The 13064-nt window shown below is 42.9% G+C and overlaps 1 protein-coding gene across 4 annotated transcripts in view; it reads right to left on the reverse strand.

Moving 5' to 3' along the window:
* Window positions 1-12788, reverse strand: part of PDE7B (phosphodiesterase 7B) — a 391225-nt gene extending 378437 nt beyond the window's left edge. For 3 of the 4 annotated variants that reach the window (XM_064169330.1, XM_064169326.1, XM_064169329.1), the window contains exon 1: window positions 12704-12788. The gene's annotated coding sequence lies outside the window, so the exon portion shown is untranslated. The remainder of the gene's footprint in view (window positions 1-12703) is intronic. The other variant, XM_064169328.1, reaches the window with a different exon arrangement.
* Between the last annotated feature and the right edge of the window lie 276 nt (window positions 12789-13064).

Raw genomic sequence — 13064 nt, forward strand, 5'->3', positions numbered from 1 at the left:
ACTGCATCAGTCAATAGCTTCACTGAACATGCAGCTACACCGACAAACCTGGACCTGGGCTGGAAGATCTTACCTGTCTAGAGGAAGAAAGCTGGACAGGGTGCCACATGGAACAAAGCACTTCTACTGCAACCACACTTAGCCCTACTAACAGTGTGTAGCTGCAGTAAATGCACTAGTGAAGCATGCCCAGTCTATATACTTAAAAGGTGATGCTTGTACTTAAAAAGAATGTGAATGAAATAGCAATAATAAAGTACAACATCAGCTCCTAAAAGAAGGGCATCATTTGGAAGGAAAGAACTAGAGAGATTTCTAACTGTAAATAAAGTGATTGTATGTATTTAATCACCTAAAAGTAAAAAGATGAAGACAAAGTTACAGGACTTCAGTTGAGCACTGATGTTTTCTGTGAGCATTTTTATGTATTATCAAATAGCATGGAAATACGGAAAGAGGTCATTGTGGCACTTTGAAAAGTCATCAGCAAGCATCGGAATTGATGACACTGACTACAAAACTAATTACAAGCAGACTGTATCACCTTCTCCCTCAAACTTGCACATTACAGAGCCAAATTTGAGTTCATCATGAAAATGAGAGGAAATGCAAAAGCATTTCAGTTGCTGAGAAATGTTTCCTTTTTTTTTTTTCAAAAGGAATGAAAAAAGAAGAGAAGATTAAATAAAACCAAGCAGCATCTCTGGAGGTTCACCGCTAGCTTAGTTTCTGGTTTGTGTCAACTTGTTTATATCAGCTGCTGATTTGCGTCACTGGCTTGGCTCTGTGGTTGTATCTGGGGCCTGATGGACACCCTGGTGCATTAAGAAATTCACCACAACAGTACAGCATGTTAAGATCAGATAGCACAACTTAATTTTGTTTTCTTAAACACACACACAGAGCCCTGCTAAGAAATGACTGTCGGCAGCTAAGAGAGGCAGACTATCAGTTTAATGCAAACCAGGTTTAATTTCAGATGATAATATCCATGTAACATTAAAAAATGCATGCCAAATATTTTTAAGGATACAAAAAAGTTGCACATACATTTTTTAAAGGGTTTGTATTTCTAAGAATCAAGATACCTTACATCCCTTCACTTCCTCTAAGCTTTTTGTAGAAGTATCTCAAACCACTGTATATTCACTTTGATATGCAAAACATTATTTTAGCTACAACTTTAATTAGCTTCTTGGAAATTAAGAACAAAATAGAATAAAACAAAATCCTGAATATTTAAGCTCAAGCATCTGATCTGATCATTTGGAATACTGAGCATAACATAACTTAGATGCTCTGCTTGGAAAAAACATGTAATATTCTCACAGTTCAAAGGGTGCCATAGAGAAGTCAATATTACATTCTAAGCTTTGTGCCCATGGTTAGACAACACACATTGACACATATACAGCTGTCTGATGGAAATGAGTAAAAGGTGGTGCTGATGCCTCATTGATGAACCAGATGCATGTAGCCAAAAATGCCCAGCAAGGACTATTGCAATTCTGAGTGCAGATTTGTCAAGCTAATAACTGTTCACCTCAGCTGATAGCCAGTTTCACATTTTTTTGTCCAAGCTTCCATCCCCAACCCTTACAACTCCTCCTAATTTTACAAAGAGAGACTGATGAAGCTACAGCTCCTTAGCTTGGAGAGCAGGGGACTGAGAGGCGACCTGATGATTGCTTACAAAGATGTAAAGGGTGAGTGTCATGAGGATGGAGCCAGGCTCCTCTCGGTGATGCCCAATGAAAAAACAAGGGGCAATGAGTGGAAGTTGAGGCATAGGAAGTTCCATGGAAACACAAGGAAAAATACATTCATTGTAAGGGTGACAATACTAGAGCAGGCTGACTGGGAGCATTGTGAAGTCCCTCTCTGGAAATATTCAAGACCTGCCAGGATGTGTTCCTGTGTGATCTGGTCTAGGTGATCCTGCTCTGGCAGGATGACTTGGATCTTCCGACTGGATGATCATTCGAGGTACCTTCCAGCCCAAACACTCTGTGATAGTTTACAGAAAGTCCAATGAACAAGCAATACATGTCTAAATCCAGACATATTTCATAAGAGAAAATAAAATGTTCTTCAAAACAGTATTTGCTTTATGCAAACTTCCTTTATGAAACACTAAAAGTAGTTTCAAGAGCCCCAAAGGATACCATGAAGATATTCCTAAAATAAAAGAGGGATTTTCTGCTTAAAAATAAATTGATTCAATTTGTGTTAAAATACTAAATGTCTTTCAAGATAAATGCTACAGTTAAAATGTTTTGATTAACCTGATTTCTATTTTTCTTTCTGAGAATTTGAAAGTATTTGGCTGTTGGCCAATTTGAAATGAAGTCAGATTTTGAAGTCTCAGATTTGGTAGAATCAGATACTGTAGAATGAGTATCCCCTAGATCATTTTGATAATACACCATATTTTAGATGGAGAAGCTGAAACTCTAGGAATTGAAAAAATAAGTCCAGGAAGGCTCACCAAGCAAACACCTTACAAGGAACAATAATCCAATTTTAAAGCAATAAGTCCATGAATATTGTAGGAAAAAAAATCCAGATCCCAATCTGCATAACCTTGTGTTTTTCAGAGTTCATGCTTCATTCCAGCAGTACTAGTTTACCTTGATGTCCTTATTCTTTCCAGCCCCCACAAGGAGAAACACAAATGGTGCTGCTGCCTACACAGATAATGGAAATTACGGTCCCAAGAGCAGCTTTACACATCCCAAAAGATGCTACAATGGAAAAGTAACTCTTTTAATGAGAGGTGTGCATTATTGCCTCTGAGAAGTAAAAATCTGACCTTTGTATCTGTCCAAACACAAAATACTCACTCTCATCCTAAAGACCTCCCTTATATCTTCCCTATTCTATGTGTTAACATTAACACCAAGAATTACATAGCCTCCTGAATAGCAGATACTACCTATAATCATCACTCTTGATGGATACTGAGAGCTTTGAGAGGGGCTGGAACATGCACTATCAAAAACATATCAGTTGGAAGTTTGGTTTCCTACATTTGACCTCCATTTTGAAGTGAAGAAAATCTACTGTGTAGGGTTGTTATAATTTACACTTTCAGAGGTATAGTAAAAATTCAATCTCAGAAACAATTTTCATTGGATTTTCTTTTATTATCAGTCCCTGGTAAAGCACAGTTGAACAGAAGCAAAGGGGCTCTGATTTCATTTTACACCTTTTGTAAACATTTCCAAGTATCTGTCTATATCAGGACTCCTCAGCTCTGGAATTGAGAGCTTCTGAAAACATTGTGAAGTGTTAATGCTGCGGGTGATGTCCACCACAGCAGCTGGAGGAGGCACACTGAGGATCTGGTGAGTATGAGTGAGCCAGAAAACTGGGCTGGGGCAGCTCTGCGATTTCAGGACTGTGGCATAGACTTCAAGCTTTAAGGTATTCTGGCTCTGCCAGATTAAGCAGAACAGGCTGCCAGGAAACAGTAAGGAGCAACTTGCCCATAGCTCAGAGCATGAAGACAGTGTTTTGCACAGCAACCCTTCCTGGATGCCCAACTCCAGTATGGGGAGGATGGGAAGAACACAGCAGTGATGAGCAGTGGTCTCCAGCATCAATTTCACTGAATCTGTGCACCAAAGAGCATTATCACCTTGCCTACACGGAAGCTACATCCCTCGGGGGCTCCTCTGGTTCCCACAACAATAAGAAGTTTTGCCTATCTCACATTCTCAGGTCTTCCTTGCTCCTCATTCAGCCATCCCAGACATTTTCTCTGTTTTCTAAATCCCATTCTTTCAGACCTCCTTAAAAATAGCAGAAGGGCCCTGAAGTATGCCATTATGACAGTCAGGGAAACTTGGAAAGGAGAGCTTGCAAAAAAATATTTACCATGTGAACTCCCTTCTGCCTGTCTTCATAGGAACTGGACTAAGTGACCAAGGGGGAAATTTGAAACCAAAGCTTCTAACTGAACCCACAATTAAATAGAAAAAAAAACGTGTCCTGTAATGACAATTGAAAAGCTTTGTGAAAAACACAAGTCTTCACTGTCTTTATAGCTTTGCAATCATTTTAAGTGTGTACTAATTGGATAAGAAACACAGGAAGATGACTCTCTGGTGCTCTGCTGACAGCTTAAACTACTTCTGTTTAGTTCAGAGCTTTGACTAACTGCTTATTGTTAATTCTGACTGTTAGTCATTGACTTTGATGCAGCAAAATTGGAAAAGTTAAGTCAGTCCTTTCATTTTGATTTCTAGCTGAGATTAAAAGAATATGCAGTGATAGCTGTAATACATTTTATTTCTTCAGCCATTTCAGTATTTGGAGAGAATTATTTCATTGCAGGAAGAAAGTGTACAAGATTTTTTAAAAAAACAATGAACCAGAGCAGTAACCACTTTGGAAATAAACAACTGTGAACTGAGAAGTGTACATAAGGTTGTCTGAGACTTTTCACTTGTTTTTCACGCTACTTAATCTTATGTAACTGACACAACAAGAATGATACCATAGGCGACACACAGTTCAATTAAAAAACATGACAGACATGGTACTGAATTGCAGCTATTCCTTTTAAAATTGCTATGCTTAATATCAGGCTTATATATCAATAAATAGGCACATTTGTTCCCACATTTATTGTTCTTCCTCAATATTACTCATAAGATGTGCAGATGGCTTGACCTTCCCAGCACGCTGCACCATCACATCTAGAAGGAAGAGCTACATTCCACACCCACTCTGATTCTCAACCTCAGAACTTGTAAATTAGCCTAATGGAAGGACTACGAGGGTGGTTGTGAATGTACATACAGACAAAACATCTTTAAGAACTGTATATGGCCATCTTTCTCCCACAAGTACCTGCTTATAAGCATTTTCACACTGTGTAAGTCTATGAAAGACATTGAAAAAATTGCTATTGACCTCAAGAACAATCCTGGACTTTGAAGCTTGTAACAGGTTAATGTACTCTAGCTGGTTAACCTGCCAGTTTCCACCCACAAAATAGAAGTGAGGGAAAAGTAAAATACATGGAGACATCTCTGGGTTGAGATAAATATGAAATAATTCACAATTACTTTCACCTATTTGCAGAAAATGCACAGCAACAAGCAAAATCCACCCAGGTATACCCCTACATCCTTCCCTGTCACACCATCATCCCAGCAAGAAAAAGTCAACACCCAAAACTCAGAGACCAAAGAGAGCAACTGGAATAGGAAGTCTCTTACATTACAATCTGAACTTCAAGCTCCATAACACATCAGCCACCACTTTTCATGTTGAAGCTGGCATGACAGCAGCATGGTATGAACAGCAGCAGATTTAAATTCAGCCCAAGACAAAGCTGAATGTAACACAATTACAGAACATTAGAGGTTGGAAGGGACCTCCAGAGATCACAGAGTCCAAACTCCCTGCCAAAAGCAGGATCACCTAGGTAGTCTGAACAGGAATGCATCCAGGCAGGCTTTGAAAGTCTCCAGAGAAGGAGATTCCACAACCTCTCTGGGCAGCCTGTTCCAGTGCTCTGTCACCCTCACCGTAAAGAGGTTTCTCCTCATGTTGAGGTGAAATCTTTTATGTTTAAGTTTGTATCCACTGTTCCTTGTCTTATTACTGTGTGCCACTGAAAAGAGATTGGCCTCATCCACTTGACACTCATCCCTTGATACCACCCACAGATACTTATACACGTTGATCAGATTCCCTCTCAGCCTTCTCCAGACTAAATAGCCCCAGGTGTCTCAGTGTCTCTCCATAGGGGAGATGCTCAAGTCCCTCAGTCATTATCACAGCTCTCTGCTGGGCTCTCTCCAGCAGGTCCCTGTCGCTCTTGAACTGGGGAGCTCAAACCCAGACACAATACTCCAGGTGTGGTCTCAGCAGAGTAGAAGGGGAGAAGAACCTCCCTGGACCTGCTGTACACACTCTTTCTGATGCACCCCAGGATATCATTGACCCTCTTAGCCACAAGGGCACATTGCTGTCCCATGCAGAACTTGCTGTCCATTTCTTTCATCCACTTGCTGTCTTCTTCTGAAAACTAATTTCAGGAACTAATATATTTTGCAGTGAGGTCAGAGACAGCCACTTCAGGTCTAACAGAAAAAGCCTTGATGGTTACAGGTATAAAAATAAAATATAATGTAACTTCTTAATGTTGACACACTTCTCCCATCTTTCTGCCACTACCATGAAGACAGGAGATACTTTAAACACCCTGGCCTACCAATATAAAAGCTTGAAAGCTTGTCTATCAACAAAGTGATAGAGGGAAAGATTGACCATAACAGACTGTAGATTAGAAAACAATTACATATTCATCTCTCAAATTCTTATGAGGCTTTGAGAAGCTTCTCAACAATAGATGAAAGGAGGATTAAGTAATTGCCTTTACAGGGAGATCTCTCCCTTCACACTGAAGGGTCATTTTATCACGTTAGGGCTGTCCAAACGCCAAAGCCAAGAGACACTTCCAAACATCACTTCAAATAGCAGGACATGCACTGCAGCATCCAACAACTTCAAAGTGTTGAGGAGGGCAGTCTTTGCCAGCAAATAATACCATCTTGCTGTAATTTGTGCAGCTGCATCAGGATAAATGCCAAATAATGAAACACTTCATGCCAGATAAGGTAAAAAAGGGCCAAGTCTTTCGATTTGCACAGCTACATCAATGCTAACAGGAATAATCAAGATCACTGAATGGATGCCAACGTGTGCATTGCCAATCCTCACTTCTTTGGTTGTGTTTCTGTAATGTAAATCACACTCAAGCAAGAGTACTTGAGGCTCAGGAAAGCTCTGTGGAGTTGTCATGACAGAGAGTTACAGAAATACAGGAGAAAGTAATTCTTTTTCAAGAAACTCACTTCTTGGTACCAGTGAAAGCTGTTCTAATGATACTCAAGAGCCCACTTCAGTGGTTGCAGGCACATGGATTGCCCATAAGAAGGAATATTAGGAATTGTTCAGAAGAGATTCCTGAGGTTGAACACTAGAAGAAGAATCAAGTAACTTCAAGGGGAACCAACAAAACTTTCATGCCAGGCAATGATTGATACAGGTTTAAATGGTTAGGTTTAAAAGGCTGAAGAGAGTGGAAAAACAAGGATCATTTCCTTCTTCATTCCAAAGAGTGGAAAGTGGAACATGCCTGTGGGCATGCCTTATCAAACAAAAGGTTCTCTCATAGCAAATATTTGGCCATACATATAAGGACAGTGTGATTGTAGATGACAGAATATGAAGGAAAATATTGTTTTGCTAAACTGCCTGACAAAGATCTGGCTTTCTTTAGGGATATTTGTCCAAATTTTCATGGGTTTAAGCCATTGTAAAGCAGAAAGAATACAATTCTGTGCAAAATATGTAAACAGGCCAGTATGATGCTTCATTGTATGAATGGATAAATCATTTTAAGCCAGAGTAAAAAGCTGCAATGCAGCTATTGCTCAATTTATGTGCTTAACTTGTGCCAGTATCACAGAACAAAAACACAGTTTAATATACTAGAACATCCAGCTACTGGCTTGGTCACCACATCAAAGCTTCAGTCTTTTTTCTCCCTACAGTTTAACAGAACAGAGATTCGAGGTTTGGAAGAGGTGATTTCTTTTCCTCAGTCTGCCAGGTGACCTTCAGAAAACCACTTCAGTGTACCACAATTTCCCTACAAATCAAATGGAGCACAAGACTTGAGATTCTTAGCAAAGTACTTTCAAAGCAACTGATCAAAGTTCTGGAAACTGTTCAAGTGCCATTGTTTGTATATGTTTGTTTGATGCACCACTTGACATGTCCAGGTTATTAGACCCATTATTTCTTTGCATTTGTTTCACCCACTTTGTTAGTTTCATGAATACATTCATGTAAGTTACCACAGTTGTCTTTCTAGTAACTTCTTGGAACTCTTGGAGGATGTAGAGCATAGCTGCTATCCCTCATTATTATTTTTCAAGCAATCTATTTTTTTTTTTATTTAATCTTCATAATTAAACTAGCTTCCATCACACAGAAGGAAGGGGTGCAAGAGAAGTACTGGTGTACAGGCAAATTGGGATGTTAATCCTTTTACCCATCCCTCACTCCCCCATTTGAAACCTAGCAGGCTTGCTAAATTTGAACAGGCATGCATTATTCAACTGCTGCAGCGCACAATCCATCAACTCAGACCAAATCCCCTCTTCGTGTTGTTAAAGCCAAGCCTCCAGGCTCCTTCATGTCTTGTTCTGTTAACTCTGCCACAAGATGTTAAGGGCACAACATGAAAATACCTGGTGTTCATCAGTGAGTTAAATGGCTCATGATTTTTTTTTTAATGCATTGGATATTCATGGCAGAATATCTCAGGCTAGAAAGGATCAAAAGCAGGATCAGCTCCGAGTTCAGAGATGGTTTCTCACAGATTACCTGTTCAGAATACAGAGAACATGCACCCAACTAGGCAAATTGCTCTTGTGTTTGATTCTCCTCATAGCAAAAGTTTTTCCTTACATCTAGTCTGAACCCATCTCACTTCAGTTGATACTTGCTGTCTTCTGACCTCCATCATGTAGCAGTGTGAAAGAGTCTGATTTTCTTGATAATCTGGTCATGGCTAGGGCAAGGCTGCTATTAGGTCTCATCAAAACTTTCTTTCCTGTAGACTTAGCCCAGTTCCTTCAGCCTCCCCTTGCAAGGCTCCAGCCTTCTCACAATCTTAGCTGTGTTCTGCTGAACTTGCTCCAGATTATCAAGATCTTTTCTAAAATGGAGGAACTTGAAACTGGACACAGCTTTCCAGATGTCATCTCATGAGATCTCACTTCATGCATAGCAAGCAAATGGGAATTGTTATTTCTCTTGGTCCTGTTAATACATATCAGGATGCTGTTGGTTTTCCTTCACTGTCAGGGCATGCTGCTGGCTTATGTTCCACCTGCCGTCCTGCAGGACTCCCAGGCTCTCTTTAGCAGAGCCCTTTCGCTATCTCTCTCTAGCAGTTCCTACTGTCCAAAGTAGGTCTTATGCTCATGAAAGTCAAATTTCTGTCAACGACATCAGCTGTGTCATCAGCCACTGTCCTATGGAATCTAGTCCTCAAGCCTTTCTTTGGCACTGGTAGGATTCAGAACACCATCTGAGCCCCCATGCTTTTGGCCCTTGTTCCCAAAGCCAACTGGTCACTCCTGATAAACTCATGGTTCCTACTCCAGACATATTAATGCTGGCAATGCAATTAAGCAGGAAGAGAAATAGTACATGGGCCAGACAAGCCTTGGCAGTTTCTTCGCAACATGAGGGATCTGAGTTTCCTGGCAAGTGACAGGACCTCCTAGAGTCAAGTCAGCAGACTGGCCCTTCTGTACCCCAGAGTGAAGTCCCCCATTACTACTACTCCTGGCTTCCACTTCATGCTAATATACGACTCATCACGTGGCTCTGATGCTTCTCCAAGGGTGGCTTTTCTCTCCCTTGCCTGTCACCAGCATATTGGAACAGTTCTGCAACAGCAGATCAACAGTCACAAGCTTTGGTTTCCCAGGCTAGGACCCTCCATTCGCTCTGCAGTTGACCACAGCCTCTGGCTTCCCTCCCTTGGTGCCTTAGAAATTCAGGCCTTTACCTCTGCATGATGTCTATGAAAAGCCTGTCAACATCTTCAGCATTCCCTGATGCTATGCAGTGTGTCCTCCTGCTGCCATAGCTCCTTACCTCGTCACAGTATCTCTTCATCTAGCACAAATCATCTGTAGGCAAGGACGCTGTTTTCTCCTGCTCCAGCCTTTGCTACTCTCTGCAGCCTGAGATCTGGAGAACTTTGTGCTCCCATTGGAGCTTCAACTTGAATAAAGGCCTCTACTATGCTAGGGGTAGATGCTCTATTCAGTGCTGATAATTGTGCCCTGTGGTGCAACATTAATGTTGATTAGTCCCACATGGACTTCAGCAGACTTCTGGCCCACTTCAATGTGCCTTTCTGAGCAAAGTGCTACTTCTGAGAGCTGTGCCCTGGGACTCGTGCTATGGGACCACTAAATCCTCCCTAATCAGGATCAGGCCTTCCCAACAACAGAGGCTGGAACTAAGGACACCAGAATTATTTTCTCTATAAAAACCTAGAAGCAAAGCAGAGCTGCTCAGCAAGTCACAAGCGCTGATATGGAACATGAGCCTGAGAAGCACCCCAGCTCTCCAACACATGCCCAGTCCCATGAATTGACACATTCAATGTGCTCATGAACTCAATCCCACTATTCTAACAGCAGCTAGAAGCCTGGTAGGGATGACAGCCATTTGAGGACAAGACTCACCTCTTGTGTGTCCCTTCTTACAAGGCAAACCTGTCAGAGTACCCTTAGAGCATTGATCAGTCATGGAGGTTGTCATTACTCTTCTGCATTGCCTCCACAGCAATTGGAAATTCACCAAAGTATCACAGTATCACCAAGATTGGAAAAGACCTCATAGATCAAGTCCAACCCTTTACCACAGAGCTCAAGGCCAGACCATGTGGCACCAAGTGCCACATCCAATTCTGCCTTGAACAGCTCCAGGGATGGCGACTCCACCACCTCCCCGGGCAGCCCATTCCAGTGTCCAATGACTCTCTCAGTGAAGAACTTTCTCCTCACCTCCAGCCCAAATTTCCCCTGGCACAGCTTGAGGCTGTGTCCTCTTGTTCTGGTGCTGGCCACCTGAGAGAAGAGAGCAACCTCCTCCTGGCCACAACCACCCCTCAGGTAGTTGTAGACAGCAATAAGGTCACCCCTGAGCCTCCTCTTCTCCAGGCTAACCAATCCCAGCTCCCTCAGCCTCTCCTCGTAGGGCTGTGCTCAAGGCCTCTCCCCAGCCTCGTCACCCTTCTCTGGACACGCTCAAGCATCTCAATGTCCCTCCTAAACTGGGGGGCCCAGAACTGAACACAGCACTCAAGGTGTGGTCTAACCAGTGCAGAGTACAGGGGCAGAATGACCTCCCTGCTCCTGCTGACCACACCATTCCTGATGCAAGGTGCATCTTCTGCACCTTGCCAAGCTCCCCACAAGTGCTTCTTCTTACAACACCTTGAGACTGTTCAAGAGGCCTCTGATCAGGTCTCATCCATCTCAAGACTGTAGCTGCCACCACACATTCTTGCAACTATTGTTAACTACGTGGTTTTGTTATTATCCCAGGGTTTCCATTCTTAAATTCCTTAGGCTCCTTGGGCTGAGAGCATAAGGATCTAGATATTGCCCATCCTTAATAATTATTATATTCCAGTACTTAATTGATTCCACCATATCCTTGCAGGCTTCAAGATTAAATAAAGCAATTGCATAAAAAGTACTTTCTTAAAACAAGGTGGTCCTCCAGACATTAGGAGCAGTGAGTTTCTGTAGAAAATCTTGCCAAAGGATTAAAAGCCTGAATTTAAACATCCTGTAGTTTTGAACACAGTATTCTGACATACTGTGTCCAAAACAAAGTATGTGGGGATTTTGTTGGGGTTTTAGTTCTTCACAAATGGGTACATGCTTGACATTTTGCTCCAATGCAAGATAAGGAAATCCTACAAACTACTGAAAATGTTCACAGAACTAAACCTAGATTTGCCAGCTTGCACTAGTTAGCACAGAAAACATTTCAAAGGAACACACAACTATTTGATGTAAATATGGAAGAGAAAACATACTTTCAAACACAAAGGGCTAAAGTAAACTTAAACTGTTGATTTTAACAACAAACAAATATTTCTGTACTGGCAGGGAGTGAGCCCAAGAGGCCTGGACATTGTGTGTACACACTGAGCTTAGAAAGGTACCAGAATGCAGAGTTTGGAATTTCTCCTTCCTCAGGGTTCATTGCTCAAGGGAGGGAAGGAAGGAGCCCTGTGAAGGACCATGATATCTTGCATCTCCAAAGCCAGCACTGTCTAAACTGAAAAACCTTTATAAGAGGCTTCTCAAAACCCAAGTGTGTCTAAAAGCATTGGTTTAGACCTCTGAGATCAAGCTCAGCCTGTGACCTAATACCACCACATTGATTAGACCATGTCAGTGAGTGCCACATTCAACCTTTCCTTAAGCACCTGCAAGGACAGCAACTCCACCACCTCCCTGAGCAGTCCATTCCAGTGCCTAACTGCCCTTTCCATGAGGATGTGCTTCCTGACAGCCAGCCTAAACCTCCCCTGACACAACTCTCATCTTGTCACAAGTTGCTTGGGAGAAGAGCCTGACCCCCACCCGATTACAGCTTCCTTTTAGATAGTTACAGACTGTGGTAAGGGCTCCTCTGAATTTCCTCTTGTCCAGATTAAGCAGCCTCAGCTCCTGCAGCCTCTCCTCGTCAGACTTTCCCTCCAGGCCCCTCACCATTCTCCTCTGGATCCATTTGAGCACCTCAGTGCCTTGCTTGCAGCGAGGGGCCCAGAGCTGCGCACAGCGCTCGAGGTGAGCACACAGCAGTGCTAAGCACAGGGGCGGAATGACTCCCCTGGTCCTGCTGGCCACACTGGTCCTGGTACAGGCCAAAATACCACTGGCTTTCCATGCCACCCGGGCACGTTGCTGGCTCACATGTAGCCAGATGTCAACCAGCACTGCCAGGTCCCTCCCTGCCAGGCTGCCGCCCACACCCCCCTATCCCCAGCCGGTAGTGCATCCTGAGGCTGTCGAGGCCACAAGAAAGTCCTGGGGCAATGCTGCACACAACTGTTGAAAACATTTCTACTTACCTCAGCTTTGCAGCAGTCCTCCAAGGCGTCTTCGTCAAGGTAGCTCACAGGCTACCGGGCAGCTCAGGCTCCGGAGGAAAGTGCTGCCTTGTCGGGAGCCTGAGTGCCTTAAATGGGGCCTGATTGCCTCGATGGGCCCCACCTGGGCACTCCAGCCGCACCCTACCCAGCAGCTCCCAAGCCCCATTTAGGCAGCCTGTGGCCGGGCCTGGCTCTGGTTAACCCTTTCACTCCTCCCCCGTCTGAATCTGCCCAGGGGTGTTTTTCACCCTGTAATCATCCTGTAGTCCAGGCTGATACTGTTGCATTCAGAGCCTTAGAAACAGCAAAGATGTGAAAGGAGAGCCCTGCAGAAGGACCA

This window comes from Pogoniulus pusillus, chromosome 31 (genome assembly GCF_015220805.1).
Source record: "Pogoniulus pusillus isolate bPogPus1 chromosome 31, bPogPus1.pri, whole genome shotgun sequence".
Taxonomy (NCBI): Eukaryota; Metazoa; Chordata; class Aves; order Piciformes; family Lybiidae; genus Pogoniulus; species Pogoniulus pusillus.